The sequence below is a fragment of the Artibeus jamaicensis genome, unplaced genomic scaffold (genome assembly GCF_021234435.1).
Source record: "Artibeus jamaicensis isolate MK-2021 breed Jamaican fruit bat unplaced genomic scaffold, CSHL_Jam_final contig_464, whole genome shotgun sequence".
In the NCBI taxonomy this organism is placed as follows: Eukaryota; Metazoa; Chordata; class Mammalia; order Chiroptera; family Phyllostomidae; genus Artibeus; species Artibeus jamaicensis.
Window position 1 is genome coordinate 4,933,940 of NW_026521842.1, and position 15,547 is coordinate 4,949,486.

The following is a 15,547-nucleotide window of genomic DNA, read 5'->3' on the forward strand; positions in this document are numbered from 1 at the left end:
TGAAGCTCTAACCCAAATCCTGCCTGACTCTTCTGAGGGGGCAGACAGGGAGCAGGGAGAGGGGCCAAGACAAGCAGCAAGCCTTCCAGAGCCCCTTCCCAGGGCGCTGAGGCGAGGGCTGCTCTCACGCCTGCTCCGGATTCCACCAGCAGAACCAGGAGCCAACGGCTGACGAAATCCTGGCCACCCGAGGATGCCGCCTGCCCGCCGGGGGCCCCAGCCTCCCACACCATCCCCTGTAGCGCTGTGAGGCATGATGGGGCTGCAGAGGGCAGAGGGATGTCTCCAGAACACCACCTCTCTTGGATGACTGCCTCTGTGGGAGGCGATGGTTCTGGAAGAAAAACAAACACGCACCAGGGGAGGGAGGAAGCAGGCAGCAGATGCTGGCAGGCCAGACACAGTGTCTGGGGGAGGTCAGGGCAGGCTGGTGGGTGGCTGAGCTGGAGGGAGGCCCCTCCCCCGGGTGTCCTATGGCGCCAGGCCAGGGTCAGGTCCCTAAGCTCTTCCGGCTGGACCTGGCAAGAAACCTGGGCAGTGAAGTGTCCTTGGCAGGACGCCACCACCCAGAGGTCCTCTTGCACCCATGGCCAAGACTCCCCCCTTTTGGATCTGACAGCACCATTGGCTGGGTGGCCCAAGCCAGGACCCCAGGCCTCAGCTCTCTACTGTCCACTCTTCCCCACTGGCCCTGACTGTGGTCAAGCCCTTGGCCTTCCTCCCTGAGCACCCTTTATTCATTCAACTCAAGATCAGGGAGCTCCTAGAACATCCAAAGGCCCCACTGAAGGTCCCGGGGTAGAAGCAACAGCAGACAGACCTGCCTCGCCCCATGCAGCTTTCATGCACTCGCCTTCGGTGGCCCCCCAGCACCTTCAGAAAAGGCGAATCCCCAAGTAGGAGCTCACAGCCGTCCGTTCCCGGTCTGCGCTCTCTCTCTGGATTCGGTCCGCCACCGCCCGTCATCTGGACAGGCCGCCCACAGTGTGTGCCGTGCTTGGGCTCATGTCTCCTGCTTTGCCCACGCAGTCCCCTCCACCAGCTGGACCACTCTGTCCACTCTGTCCCACTTCCACTCTTTTTCCAGGAAGTCTGTCTCACCCTCTCCACGGGATACCAGCTATAAACTGAAGCTCGTGTGAGGTCAAGGTGGCAAGTGTGCTCCGGGGTCCATGGGATTCACAGATCCTGCAGGGAGGGCAGTCTAGGGCTTGAGGAGGGCGTGGCAGGGCCAGCAGGGCAACGCTCACAGCGCGGCCTGGTGGGGGCAGGAAGGGCACAGTTGTGAGGCCTTAGAGGCGGCAGCAGTTGTCCCTCCCAGTCCCTGGGATGCTCCGCCCAAAGCTGGGGACACAAGTGCTGCCTGGGGTCCCATGGGCCACTTTCCTGCTCAGGAACTGTCCCGGGCTCCCCAAGGTTCAGCTCCAACGTCCAGGAGAAGCTGGTTGTTAGCAGCCAGGAGAAAGCATTCCCACCGGCCCCCGCCTGCCCTCCCACCTCTGCTGCAGCTGCATCAACCTCGGCCCGCGCGCCTGCCACACTCTCACCCTAAAACATCCTCCCCTCTTTTCCACATCTGACTCATGCTTAATCATTCCTTTTTGGAAGTGTCCCCCTCTCCATCCCAAACAGGTCAAACCCCATCCCTCCCTGTTCTCAGGTACTGAGTCACTGGTGTCACCCACAGCATCACAGTCATTGAAGTAGGTATTCCAACCAACCCATTTTACAGATGAAGCTGAGGCACTGACAGGTCATGTCACAAGGCCAGGTCATACAGCTTGGAAGTGACCAGGCTGGGCTGGGAACCAGCCAGACCCCAGGGTGGGGACAGCTTGGACTGTTTTGCAGTAGCCACAAGGTACTGCTCTGCTTTTCATTCCTCACTGTGTCCCCCAGGCTGGCAGCTTATAGCCCAGCCCGCCAGAGGTGAAGACCCAGCCAGGACATGCCACACGGGTGTGGAATCAACCTTTGTGGCTTTATCGGATTCAGACCTTTGTGATTTTAACAGTGAAATCAGCATCTGCTGCACAACAGCATACACCACAGGGGAAGCCACAAGACCTTGGACAAGGTGCTAGATCCCCCTTTCCTCCTCTCTATCATGGGGGCCAAGCAGCTGGTCCCTAAGGTCCCCCAGCTCCATGGTCAGAAAGCCAAGTCCTGTTGCCCTTTCCGGTCTGTGGTCCAGCCCCGGGCCTGCCCAGGAGCCTCCACTGGCAGCCAGAGGAGGGAGGAGCCAGGAAATCCGGGTGGGGCGCCCCCCTAGTCCGGGACAGGCGCCGGAGGGAGCGCCGGCTGCCCCCAGAAACACGCTCCAGATGCGGGAGGCGCTGCCAGCATTCCTGGAAGGTAACGCAGGCTGGGCGGGGGGAAGGGGGCACGGCCGCAGCCCGCTGCCAGATGTGCACCACGAACAGCTGCCCCCGGCTAATAAGGTCAGCTCCTGGCTCCGGCTAGCCGCGCACTCACTGCCGTCTCCGCCTGCCCGGCACCGCTTGCGCTTCCCGGGACGGCCTGGGGGAGGGGCCACCACACCTCCCTACCCAGCGTGGTCTGGTGGGAAGAGATGAGAACTCCCTTGGAGGTGAAGTGGGAGCCAGAAACGCCCACCCCACCCCCAGCCAACACCTCCCTGCAGAAGGGGGAAGCCAGAACTCCACCCCCCTTGCAAACGGGGGAGGGGTGGGTGGGGGTTCAGAGCTTGATCTGAGTCTCTCTTTTATTGGCTGTTTCCCTTCAGTGACTGGGGGCCGTGGCCTTAGAAGGAAGAGCATGCAGTCCAGTGCCTGGAGCCCTCGGGTTGGGGTTACCCACTGTGGTCTGGGCCAGCTGCCTGGGAAGGGTAGCTGAGGGAGTCTGGGGCTCCTAGGATTGCCTGTTCGTGCGGCCCCCCCAAACATGAGGAACCTCAACCTCTCAGTCTATCCCCTCCACCTCACCCCACCCCAGGAACATGAGGTCACCTCCCTGGGGTGGGAGAGTAGGGGAGTGAATTGGGGGATCAGAGCCCAGATCCCGCACCTCCCTTCCATCCAGGTCCTGCGCAGGCCAGAGTAGAGTGCCCCCCACCTCTTGCCCCTTCTCCCCCAGATAAAGGCGCCGGCAGCCGGCTTTGTTTCTCTGGTGTAAACCGAGCCAGATGTGGTCTAATTCCCCAGCTGGGCTGGATTTGCTGTCGGCTGTGGCTCTATCGCCTCCAACCCCTCCAGCCCCACCCTCCCTGCAGCCGATTCCCAGGGCCGCTCTGTGTGTGTGTGTGTGTGTGTGTGTGTGTGTGTGTGTGTGTTGGGGGGGTGCAGGGAACAGCGGGGTATCCTGGCAGTCTCAACTTCACCCATCACCCCAGGGCCACGGGCAGAGTGAAGGCTTTGGGATCCTGTCCTGTGCCCAGTGACCCTGGGTGAGTCATGTGACTTCTTCCATCCTTGGTTTTTGGTCTAAATTGGGAATGATAAGGACAGAGCCCACAAGTTGCAGCAGGCTCAGTAAGCACAGATACTATTACCAGGATCTGGAGTGATTCGCGCCTCCCTGACAGCCCACTGTGAGCCACATGGCCCCATCTCACCGCATGTCCCATCTCCAGGGCACAGAACCACAGTGACAGTGACTCACGTGCCCATGGGACTCCTCAGACACAGCTCATTCACTCCCTCCAAGAACCTGAGGCTGGTGTTCGTATTAACCTCATTGCATAGATGAAGAAGCTGAGGTCCATGAAGATCCTAAACCTTGTAAGAGGCAGGATTATCATCAAAAATAAGGAAGTGCCCCAGAGAGGTAAAGTGACTTGCCTAAGGTCACACAGCACATAAGAGGCAGAGAGAATGGATGTCCAAGGGGCAAAGTCAGGAAGGGGAAGGGGAGGATACCTTCCTAGGCTTTGCCGAGGTTCCTTGTGTGGGTTTTTCTAAGTGTGGTCTGAAGACCTTCAGAATCAGACCCTTGTGATACTTAAATATGCAGACTCCTGGGCCCTGGTCTGGGCCTGCTGAAGTAAAGTCCCTGAGGGGAGGCCCTGGATTCTGCATTTATTCCAGGGTATGTGATAGGGAGGTGGTTGAGGAACTGTGTTCTGGGCTGCTGCCTGGGAGGTCCATGCCATAGATATATGGGGGGTGGAGGGCAAAGCAGCTCTGAAGGGGGCTCTCTGTCCCCTCTAGGACCCAGCCTTCCAGGCTTGCGCCACCCCAGCTAGAAACAGCCTCACCTGGGCTGGCCCAACCAGAAGGTGGGCGGGGTGCCAAGCTCCGAACCTGCCAGGAGTGTCTGATGGAAGCGGCACCTCCTTCCAGAGGCCATTAATCATCCAGAGAAACCCCCTGTCAGTCCGTCTGTTCCCACTGCCCCCACCCACGCACACCCCCGACACGAACAGCATGCACAGACACACACAGCATGCACACATAAACACGAAAGCATGTGGACCACACCTCCCCATGCACAGAGCCATGTGAGAACATACACCGCATATGTGGGCATACCACACACACCACATGCACCACATAGGCACACAGATTCCAAACATACACATAACATACTGCACCCATACCATATGTGTGCATGTGTTCACACACGTGTGTACATGGGGACACAAACATGTAAACACAGACAAATTTGCGTGCTGTCAGAGCATATTCCACCCAATGAGAGTAGATAAACAGGCCCCCAGAGCTGTTCTAAATATCCCAAAAGGCTGGCTTGCCCTGCACCCTCCACTGAGGGCCCCAGCCATGTTCCACTCCAGTTCCTTTGCTTGGGGTGCCAACTCTGTTAACCCAGTACCTCCCAGGGCCTGTTCATCCCCATCTGAGTCTCTGGACGCTGGGCAGGGTGATTAATAAAAAATGAAGAAACAAATTAATGATTGGGCAATAAACATGGTTTGGCAAATGCCTCCCTTTGCTAGCAGGGAGGGAGAGAATCACACTGATTCATGAGACGAGTCCCTGCTTCCTCGTGCATTTCACTGAACAAGGCCTGGGTGGGGCACCGGTCCGGAGCCAGCAGTCCCGAGAGGTTCCTGGACTAAAGCACAGGACTCCCAGCCCCCGCCCACCCATCGCCCTCTCTGCCCTGAGGCCTCAAACCCGAAAGCCCAGCCACTTGTCTCATGCCCCAGCTCAGCGATTCTCTACCTTTCCCACCTCACATAGACTAGTGACGGAAGTCTACAGCACGCGCACACGAAATAGGTATGGCTTTGGTTCATTCACCCCGGACAGCTATTGTTGTGTTGGTTGTTGTCATTTTTTTATCTGACGACCAAAGGGGAAAGAGATCAGAGCCCCTGTCTAAATGGCCAGGTACTGCATGTTTTAAAAACTCTCGCGGCGCACCTGTTGAAAATTGCTGCTGTAGAGCCATCCACTCACGCATCTACTCGCAGTTGAAAGGACAAAAACGTAGGGTTGCGATCCTAAAGATGCAACCGGGGTGGAAAGAAGCTTTCTTCAGCTGGTGTAGTCAGGGAGGCCTCCAGGAGGAGGTGATGCCTTCAATGAAAAGGAGCTGGTGTCCTGGGCAGAGCGGCATAGTATGGTGTCATATCAGAGGGCAGGGGGCAATTGTTTTGGCAAAACCCTCCCCACCCCCAAGCCTCAGAAAGAACACCAAATGAGGGTGCAGGGAGAGGGCCGCCTTCTCTGTCACCGGATGCCTCACAGGAACTCAGCTGGGCTTCCTGAGGCCTCCAGGGCAGCAGACCCAGTCTGAGATCTGTCTGTCTGTTTTGCTCCTGACCCTGAGTGGAACAAGTCGCCTCTCTGCTCCAGATGCACGAGTCCATCCACAGCCCGAGGCCCCGTCCTTGCCAAGTGGAGCCTGAGGGAAGGAGACCGGTGCTCAAACGGGCAGACCATTTAATTCAAACAGGACAGCAGCTTTTTCTAGCCCTGCCCCCAGGTAGCACCTGTGGCTAAGGCTTCTCTTTGGGGTTCACATGTTCTTTTGGGTTCAGAAGGCAGCTCCTAAGGAAGCTGTAAAAGCACTGGGCTTGGCACAGCCGTGGGCCAACAAACAGGTACCTCCCAAGGGACATACCAAAGCCGGCGCCTTGGTTCTTGTGTGTCTGCCAAAAGGGCCTGTGGCTTTCCATCTCCCACCCTGCGACGGCGGGGAAGTTAGACTGGCCGGCCCGGGGCCTGTGAGCCTGGCACCCCCTAAACCAGGGCCGAGGGTCAGCCAAGCACGGGCACTGGCGGCTGTCAGAGAAGAGCCACAGAGCGACACCCACCAGTGGTCAGAATTGGGAGTCTCCGGAGGCTGGTGCCATGACACTCCGTGAGTTTTTGCAAGTTTTCCTGTATCTTCTAAATTGTCTAAGGTGACCGGGCATTACTTTGTGTTGGGGGAACAGTAAGTGTCATGAGACACTCACAGGAGGAAGGAGCAGAAATGTCCTTGACACAGGTGTAGATGGGCTTTGGAGCCGAGGCAGGCAGCTGCCTGAGAGGAAGACCCAGTGTAGCCGCCGGATGCTCTCACGGGTAGAGGGCCCCTAAGGAAGGCAGGAAGAGCGGCTACATCTAACCAGCCACCCTGCTATTCCAACCTTACATTCAACTATTTGTCCATCTCTCCATTCATCTAAGTATCCATCTGTCTGTCGAACCATATGCACACTCAACCCACTATCCATTAAACTGTCCATCTTTCCATCTATCCAACCGTCTATCATCCATCCATCCATTCATCCATCCGCCCAAACATCCATTCATCCATCCACCCATCCATCTACCCACTACCATTCTATTTTTCCATCCTTCCACCAATCCATTCATTCATCCTTTTACTTTCCATCACTCTGTCCTTTCACCCACTCGTGCAGAGTAAGCAACCTTTTCATTTTTTCGAACCAGTATATTTGTTCCACCCCCACTTGGTGGGGCTGCCAATCAACATATTCCTTTTCCCTTTAGAGGGATGGGCATGTGCCCCAGGCTGGGCCAATGAGAATCTTCCCTGGGACGTTTGCTAGGAATCACTCTCCCTCTTCTCTGGGGTCACTAGATGTCAACCTAGAACTGCCGATGGCCATCATGGACAGCATGTGCGGAGAACACTGAAGAATGACTCCCACACTGCCCTGCCCTTGCCTGCCAGAGGATGTGCCTCCAGTTGGAGGGGCAATTCCAAAACACAGACAGTAAGGAAGGCCACCCAGCCCAGACACTCAGTGCCAGCACCGGGTCAACAGAGGCCAGACAAGGCCCCTGTCGCACTTAGTGTCCCTATCTATAAAATAGAGACAGCGCCACCTACAGTGCAAAGCTGCTTGCAGGTCAGCGAGTGAGGAGGTGGTCTGGGCTGCCTACCCACTGGCCTTTCCTAACCCCTTCCCCTTTTCTGATGGCACAGCTTGTCCCCAGAAAGTCTGAGAGGGTCAGAGATTCAAGTTCTCAGTGCCCCTGCAATTACAGATGGGCATGTGACCTAGCCCTGGACACGTGGACCCAAGTTTGCTAAAATCTTCTGGAAAGCACTTTCCCCAAAGAAGAAAAAGCAAGAGAGCCCTCTACCCCTTCCTATCCTGCTTTTGGATGCTATCATGTAAGAATGTGATGCTTGGAGCTTTGGCAGCCAGTTTGCAACCATGAAGAAAGTGCCCAGAGACTCACACTTGGATTAACTTAGATTTAAGGAAAAGGTCATCCTTGTACACTTGGTGCTAGAGTTTACACTCTCACTCTTGATTGTGGGAGGCAGTTTCATAAAGCTGTTAAGAGCATGAATTCTGAAGCCAGCCTTCCTGGGTTCAAATCTAAGCCCTGCTACTTGCTAGCTGTGTGACCTTAGACAAGTTACTTAACCTCTCTGTGCCTCTGTTCCCCTCTCAATAAAAAAAGGAGTAAGATTCATGCATGTTAAATAACCTAATACAAATAAAAATATTTAACACAGTGCTTCTCACACAGAAAGTACCCAATAGGCATTGGTTTTAATCGGCCATCAGGTCTGAGAATGTAGGGGTGAGAGTGGGCCAGGCTGGGGCTGGGGAAAGCCAGGCAGGCACAGAGGCCTAGGCCTGCAGGAGCTGAACAGGAGCTGTGAGCCCGCTCTTGGCCTTGGCACTGCAGAGGCTGCGCTGACTTGCTCTGTGTTCACCCTGCCAAGGCCGGAGCAGCTGGCTCCAGCCTGCCGATGACTGCAGGCAGAGGCGCCCCATGACGCAGCCCGCCCGCCTCCCTCCTGCCACTCCTGCTGTCCGGGAGCCAGGCTGGCAGTCCACAAGGTGGGCATCCTGTCAGCCTGGGGGGGGGCCTCAGCCCCCGGTCCAGAGATGCCCCCCACTACTCTACAAGCCGCCCTCCTGGACTCCCAGCCAGTTCATTTCACCTTCAGTGGAGAAAGCAGTGTCTCTCCACCCCTCCCACTGGAGCTGAGTATGTGGAAGCAATTCCACTTGGCAGCCTTGCAACAGTGAGTCAAAAACAGTTGTTTGGCGTGCCTGATGCCCAGGCTCTGCACAGCTCGGAACAGGCTGCTGGGCAGGGGGCCACGTAACTCTTTCGGGTCTGTTCTCTCCAGTGAGGGCCAAAGGCACGGGGTTCACGGGGCTCGCGGGGCTCACGGGGCCCCAGGGTCCTCTGCAGCAGGAAAAACTGAAACAGAAGAAGGCTCGCGTCTCTCTGTGCCATCTCCTCTTCTAGGCAGATCCCTTCTGCTAACTAGTTCTCTGGGCTCAAGAACATGTTTCCACTGACCCCCTTCCTCTCCCAAAACCTAATCAGACATGACTGATCTGCCCTCCCGCCTGTTGGTGCCTGCTACCAATAATTCACATGATGGTTCTCCCAGGGCCTGAGAAACAGCTAGAATCCACACTAGGTACATGCTATAGGTGCATACTCTAGGCAGGGTCTTTTTATACGCTATACCTCCTGGTGTCTCCATGACAACCCCAGAAATAGGCACTAGTACTCCCATTCTAGAGGTGAGGACACTGAGGCTCAGGGAGCGAGTCTCTTTCTCAGATCACACAGCTAGTGCACAGAAGCGCAGGGATTCAAGACCCAGGCTTGGCTGACCTCACAGCCGGGGCACTGACTCAGCATTCCCAGAAGCTCCTGGCCCCAGGAGCTTTGCCCTTCCACTCCTGGGCATCCTGTAAGCTGCTGCCCAAGAACAGTGTTTGCAACTCTGCCCCTGTTCAACAACCTTCAATGGCTCCCCAGCACTCATGAAAAAGAACAACTACCTCAATGTTTTGTAAGGCCTCCCTGTTCCTGACTCCTGAGATCACCCCTGTAATGCACTTATTCTTCGTCACAAGCTGGGCGACAGGACTCCACAAGGGCCTAGACTACATGCTACCTCCTCCAGCAGGCCAGGCCTGCACCCACCTCAGGGCTTCTATACATGCTGTTCTCTCCCTCTGGAAGCTCCCTCCCCCCATTGCTCCTCGGTGTAACCGGCACCTCCGGGGAGAACCTGTCTGGCCCTCTCGGAGGCAGCACTCCCCACGGCACCTCTCTCCCGAAATATTTTCTCCACCTCTCTTCTCGCTCCTCAGCATGGCATTCTCTTGGCATTGACTCATCTGTTTAACATTTGTGCCCCCAATCACACTGTGAGCCTACGAGGGCGGGACCTTGCCTGTCTTATTTACTGCTGCCTGCCCCACACCAGCATATGGCCAGTGTTCAGGAAATGTTGAGTGAATAAGTGAGTGAGTGAATGAATGAATCTCAGTCTCCACGGGCTCAGCAGAGAGCCAAGATATACCCGGAGTTCTGGCTGGCCTGAATGAACCTCCGCTCCCATTTACTCTCTGCCTATTCTTATCCTCCCCAGTGCTCAAGGTTTTGTTCAAGTGGTCCAGCCACCTACTACTCAGGCCCCAACCTCCAAGATGCTCCCCCAGTACTCTCCCAGACACTTCTAAACTGCATAGACTTCCTCAGATTTGCCTAGCAATTCCTGCTGCCTCGATCACTCTTTTTCCTTCGCCCATCCAGCCAATTCCCATGCATCCCTCGAGAGCCCCTTCAAGTATTGCCTCCCTTGCAAGATAGGGCTGGTCACATCCCATTTTGACACCCTCTGCCCTGTGGACATACCCACTGTGAGGTTCATGAGGTGAGACCCATGTGTGCTTGCCTTCACTGAACACAGCAGGTTCACTACACCATTACAGGGTGACCGGCCATCTCCACTCAGTTCCCTCACAGTGTGCAGGCCTCCACGAGCGAACTGGAGCTCTCTGATGGTGGGGGCTGTTTGTTCATTGTTACGTCCTCAGTGCACAAGGCAATGCCTGTTGGATGAATGGATGAACAGACAGATGAATGGACAGATGGATGGATGGACTGATGGATGGACAGACGGACGGATGAACGAACGAACAAATGTATGAATGAATGAATGAATGAATGAATGAATGGAAAAATGTCTAGATAGTTGGACGACTGTATGGGTAGATGGATTGGTAGGTGGATGCCTGGAGGGGAAAAGAGAGAACTGATGGATGCATGAATGAAAAGGAGAAATCAGGTAAACACACACACATATGAAGAGATGTGGAAGAATGAAGAAAAAGTGGATGGATGAATGGATATGGAAGGATGAAAGAAGAATGGATGGCTGGGTGGGTGAGTGGATAGATGGATATGTGGTTGGGTGGATGGATGGATGGATGGATGGTGGATGGATGGATGCATGAATGAATGATCAAAGGAAGAACGATGGCTAGGTGGATGGATACATGAATGGATGGGCAGACGGGTGGATGGATGGATGGATGCCTGCAACTAGGTGAAGTGACCACTGCTTGACTTACTTACCCTTCGAGAATAACCTCAGTTTTCTACCCGATGAAGACCCAACAAAGATGTCTCACTGCCCTTCACTAATAACTGCTGTCACTGCGCAGTGTGAGCAGAGGGGAAGGGGTCTGTCTCCCCAGCCCTCCTTCGCGCACTCACACACACGTGCCACCCACCGGGGGGGTCATTGGGAGCAGCCCCACAGGGCGGTGGGGCTGAGAGCACAGTGCTGCTCCTGACAGGCAACACTCGTCAGGCCCTGGAGATGTCTTGGGCCCTGTGCCAAACCCCTGTGGAGACTCTGGTCTGTCTGAGCTCCACAACAGCACCAGGCAGCAGGCTGCTCCCTCATTTAATCAAGGGGGAAACTGAGGCCTAGAGAGGTTAGGTGTTTGCTTTTGTCCACACAGATGTAGGTGGCTGGGCCAGGATTTGAACCCAGGTGGCCCGGCCCCTCCTGCCAACAGGCCCAGGCCTCGGTGGCCACGTGCCGCTTGCCTGCTTTTTGGCATTTTCACCTCCCTTGTCCTTCATCGTCCTTCTACTTAGTATTTCCTCATAATTTTCTTTAAATCATCTCATTTTTAAAGCTTAAATAAATTTAAAGTACATATGGCCACTACAAAATGAAAATCAGTATTAAGCAACATAGATAGGAGGTCACCCTGATAATACACACCATGAACACAAAGCAGTGTCATTCAATTTTAGCCACGTACCATCTGCAGCCAAGGCTCTGGGCCCAAGGCCGACTCGTTCTCCATTACCCAGAGATCGGCAAGTATGGTGGTTTAAAAACATGCCCACGGGCCCTCGGACATGCCTCCCTGAACAGGCAAAGCCCTTGCATGTGCGTCAAACTTAGTGATTTGCTTCTAACGAACAGAACACATGGGAGGGACGGTGTGCCTTCTGAGACTGGGCCATGAGAGGCACAACAGCTTCATCCTGGTCCTCTTTTGGATCACTCACTCTGGGCAAAGCCAGTTGCTCTATGGAGACCCACATGACAAGGAACTGAGCCCTCCTGTCATCAGCGAGCAAGGAACAGAGGCCTTCAGACACCAGCTATGCACGGCGCCGGCCTGGAAGCTGCTCCTCCAGCCCCAGGCAGAGTTTCAGATGAGACAGCAGCCCCCACCGCCGTCCTGATGGCAGCCTTGTCAGAGACCTGGAACCAGAACCACTGAGCTGTGCCACTCCTGGGCTTCTGCCCCACACCCTCCAGAAACTGTGAGATAATAAATATTTGTTGTTTTTTAAGTTGCAAGATCTGGGGGTATTTTCTTATACACAGCAAGTGCTGAAAAGGCATTAAAGACAGCAGTCCCAAACCAAGGCTCTCCGTGAAGCAGTCAGAATGACCACCGGGCAACCGAAAGGGAAGTAAGTGGATCCTGCCGGGACTCGGCGTACTCCTGGCCATGTCCATGCCTGCCCCCTTCAGTCTTCTCTCCACCCGGCAGCCGGAGGGATGGGGGTGACAGGAGTCAGGTCGCATCTCCCTGGAGAACTCCCCCAGTGGATCCCCTTCGCACTTAGAGTGAACTCCAAACCCTCCCTGTCCCCAGCCCCTGCCGACCTCTTGAACGCACTACTGCTCTCCCTCCTCCCCACTCATCCGAACCAGCCATGCCGACCTCCCGCTTTTTTTTTTTTTTTTTACAAACCCAAAATTCATTCCTACCATCTCAGGGTCCCTGCACTGTCTGCTTTTCTGTTCCCTCTGCCAGGACCACTTGTCACCTGGCCTATGGCTGGCTCCACTCGGGGCTTTGCTCAGAGATCCCCTGACCACGGCATTCATTAGTCAATTCCCATGGCGTGCCGGCCCCAGACCCCCTCCATCCTCACAGCTTCCCTCTTCTCTGTGACACTGATCTCTGTGTGCTACCATATGCATATTTACTCCCTTATTTCCTCAGGGCCCTAAACCCCAAAGGAGCAGAGGCAGGTCTGTCTCGTTCAGAGCTGCATCTCCCTTTCTCAGAACAGTGCTCCACCCGTAGTAGGTACTCAACACACCTCTGTGGAACCAGTGATATAGCCTCTGGACCCCACCGAGGGCTCAGCCTCCAGGAAACCAGGGAGTCAGACTCGAACTGAACTGAGCTATAAACTCCAACTGGAACAGACCACGCTAATTTGTAGAGCCTCGAGCGAAACCCAAATATAAAAACGGTTCTCGGCTGCCAACCAGACCGAGGATTTTTTTTTTTAATGAGTTTGGCTCCAGAAATCTCTCCTCTGTGTTCCCAGCCCTCCTCTTCCCTCACTTCTCCCCTCTCGCTCTCTCTCCACAGGCACTTCTGTCATCAAGCACAGACATCTCTACCGCAGTTCTCTGCTCCTTTGTTCTCTCCACCGGCGTCATGAGGTGTCGCCCCCCTTACACGGAATCCTCCACATAATTCCTCCTCTGGGGCCTTTGACATGCGCCGTGTGCTGCCCCAAAAAGCCAAGGAAAGAAGCATCTCTGCCTCTAGAACATCTTAAAAATAGTGCTGGCGATGAGTACAGGCTTCCGTTTGTGGGGATGAGAAAGTTCTGCACTGGGATGGAGGTGAGGGTTTGCGCAACAGTGTGAGTGCCTTTAATTCCACTAGATTGTCCCCTTTCGAATTTACAGTGGTAAATTTCACTTTGTGTTTATTTCTGACACGATTTTAAAAAGTGTCATAAATATGGTATTGTCCCATTTGGCATTATCAAGTTCAGGAGCTTGAAGAATTTAGACTTTAAAACAATGGTAGGTTTGAAGACACTTTTTGTTTTCCGAGATAGGACAAACAGTGTTATGGCTTTGGTTCGTGCCTGCCCAATAAATCACGTAATCAGAAAAACAATCAGAAACTTATTGTACAACTAATCAGGGGAAAAAAGGCAATTTTGGTGAACCATTTAGAATATGAAATTTGGAAAAATTTCACAAACACACTTCTAGGGCAGACAGCACACAGTTTTAATGTTTTTCACTTTCCTCTTTTGCACACATGATTAGCGTGGAGGGAGAGAGAAGAAGTGGTGTCTGAATGGAGCTCTTCGTGGTCCAGTCTTCAGGCCGGAGAGGCCACCCCCGGGCTGGGGACCAAGGAGACAGAAAACAAATAAGCGAAGCTCCCGCCTCAGGGAGCGCGTTTTCAAGGAGCACCACCCCCTCCGGGTCACACGCGCTTTTAACTGGGCCTTGTCTTCGGTTTCCTGGGCTTCATTTGTGTTCAAGGAAGCACTAACACTCATTACAATTTCCAAACTGTTTGATACGGCAGAGATGCTGGTGCACAGCTATGGGGGGTGGCGGTGGGCTGTTTTGAAAAACAGATATAACCCCCTTCTCCGTGTTTTTTCAAGATCTAAAGCCGCTGGTGGGTGGGTTTCAACCTTCAACCACGTCCTGGAGAAATAAGGCAACTGCGCTGTGACCACAGGCTCTGCCTCCAGCCCGACCTGCAACCGTTGATGCTGGTGAGCGAGGGATGCCAAGGCGGAGGGGGCCTGCTCTGGCCCCCCCCCACCAGGGCCTGGGCTGCCCTGTTGGTGTTCTGGACAAATCTTTCCCCCCAGCCTTGGAGAGCCCAGCTCAGGGCAGATTCTGGACAGGGAAGAGGCCGGGGCCTCCACCCTGAAGCACATGAGTTTATTCCACCGAGGACCCCAGTGATCGGGGTACAGGGGGGATGAGGGCTTGTGCAGGACTCCCGCCTGCATAGACTCAGCCCAGACGGGAGACGTGGAACCAGCATCCCGACCTTTCCCTCAGGAGCCCCACCCAGCAGGCCCTTGGCTATCATGTGGCCAAGGGTGATGTGGGCCTCTCTTGCCATCCCTGAGGAGGGCCAGCTGGTCCTGTGTGACCCTGGGGGACAGGGATGGGTGGCTGAGTCAGATCTTAGCAGATTAGACAGACAACAGACCTCTCCACCCAGAGACAGAAAAATACCCGGGAACTGGGGCCTGCCCTGGAGCCCGGCCCCACCCAGGCAAGGGGCTGTGCCCCACCCACCTGGACAGTGTCCTCTCTGGACCTGCGGTTATTTACAGAGCTGGCTGCTATTTTAAAGCCTCTCTTATTTAGGAAGCCCGGACTGGACCCCTTTGAAGGTGATGAAGGTGAGGGGCAGCCCTGGCCAGGAGCCTGGGGCCAGTAGGCAGTCCCTGGACGGGAGAGCCGGCTGCCTCTGAACGGGGCCGATTAACCCCTTGGGGGCACAGGGAGTGCCACTCACCCAGCTCACGCGTAGAGAGTATGTGTGTGCCTGTGCGTGTGCACACGTGGCAGGAGACCACGAACCAGACCAGCAGCCCTCAATGGGTTCCCCAGCCCAATAGCCACACAGTGGGCTTCTCATGGGTGACCAGGCCACTTGTTCCCCCAGCAGGGACAGCTGTCCCTTGTCTCCCAGACTGAGAGCATGAGGGCTGAGCCACTTGACCTGGAGGGCTGATCTTCCCCAGGATTTTACAGTCTGGGCCTGGTTTTCCCAGCCACGGTGTCTCAGAAAGGGGACGGCCCAGAGGACGCTGAGTGGCCACAAAGGCTTGGCTGTTCTCCCATGTGCCTTGCTGGGCCAGGGACGGGGAAGGGGGGGCTGCTGTGGGGGGACAGGCGGTTGGGGGTGGGGCAGGAGGGAGCTGGAGGAAGCCAGGAAGCAGGGAAAACATTTGGGAAGGTTTCCTGAGAAAGGGAATGGTGGAGAGAGGGGAGAGAGGGGGAGAGAGAGGGGGACAGACGTGTACTGAGGGGGAGAGAGAATCTGTCCCTCTGTCATGTACTG

The 15,547-nt window shown here is 55.2% G+C and overlaps 1 protein-coding gene and 1 long non-coding RNA gene across 5 annotated transcripts in view; one reads left to right on the plus strand and one right to left on the minus strand.

The window, feature by feature from the left end:
* GSE1 (Gse1 coiled-coil protein) overlaps positions 1 to 15,547 on the minus strand; it is a 408,575-nt gene that overhangs the window by 352,655 nt on the left and 40,373 nt on the right. The window lies entirely within an intron of this gene.
* LOC128627666 (uncharacterized) lies at positions 2,272 to 8,097 on the plus strand. The gene is made up of 3 exons (XR_008391917.1): positions 2,272 to 2,355; positions 6,087 to 6,288; positions 7,018 to 8,097. It is a non-coding gene; the product is annotated as an uncharacterized LOC128627666 (long non-coding RNA).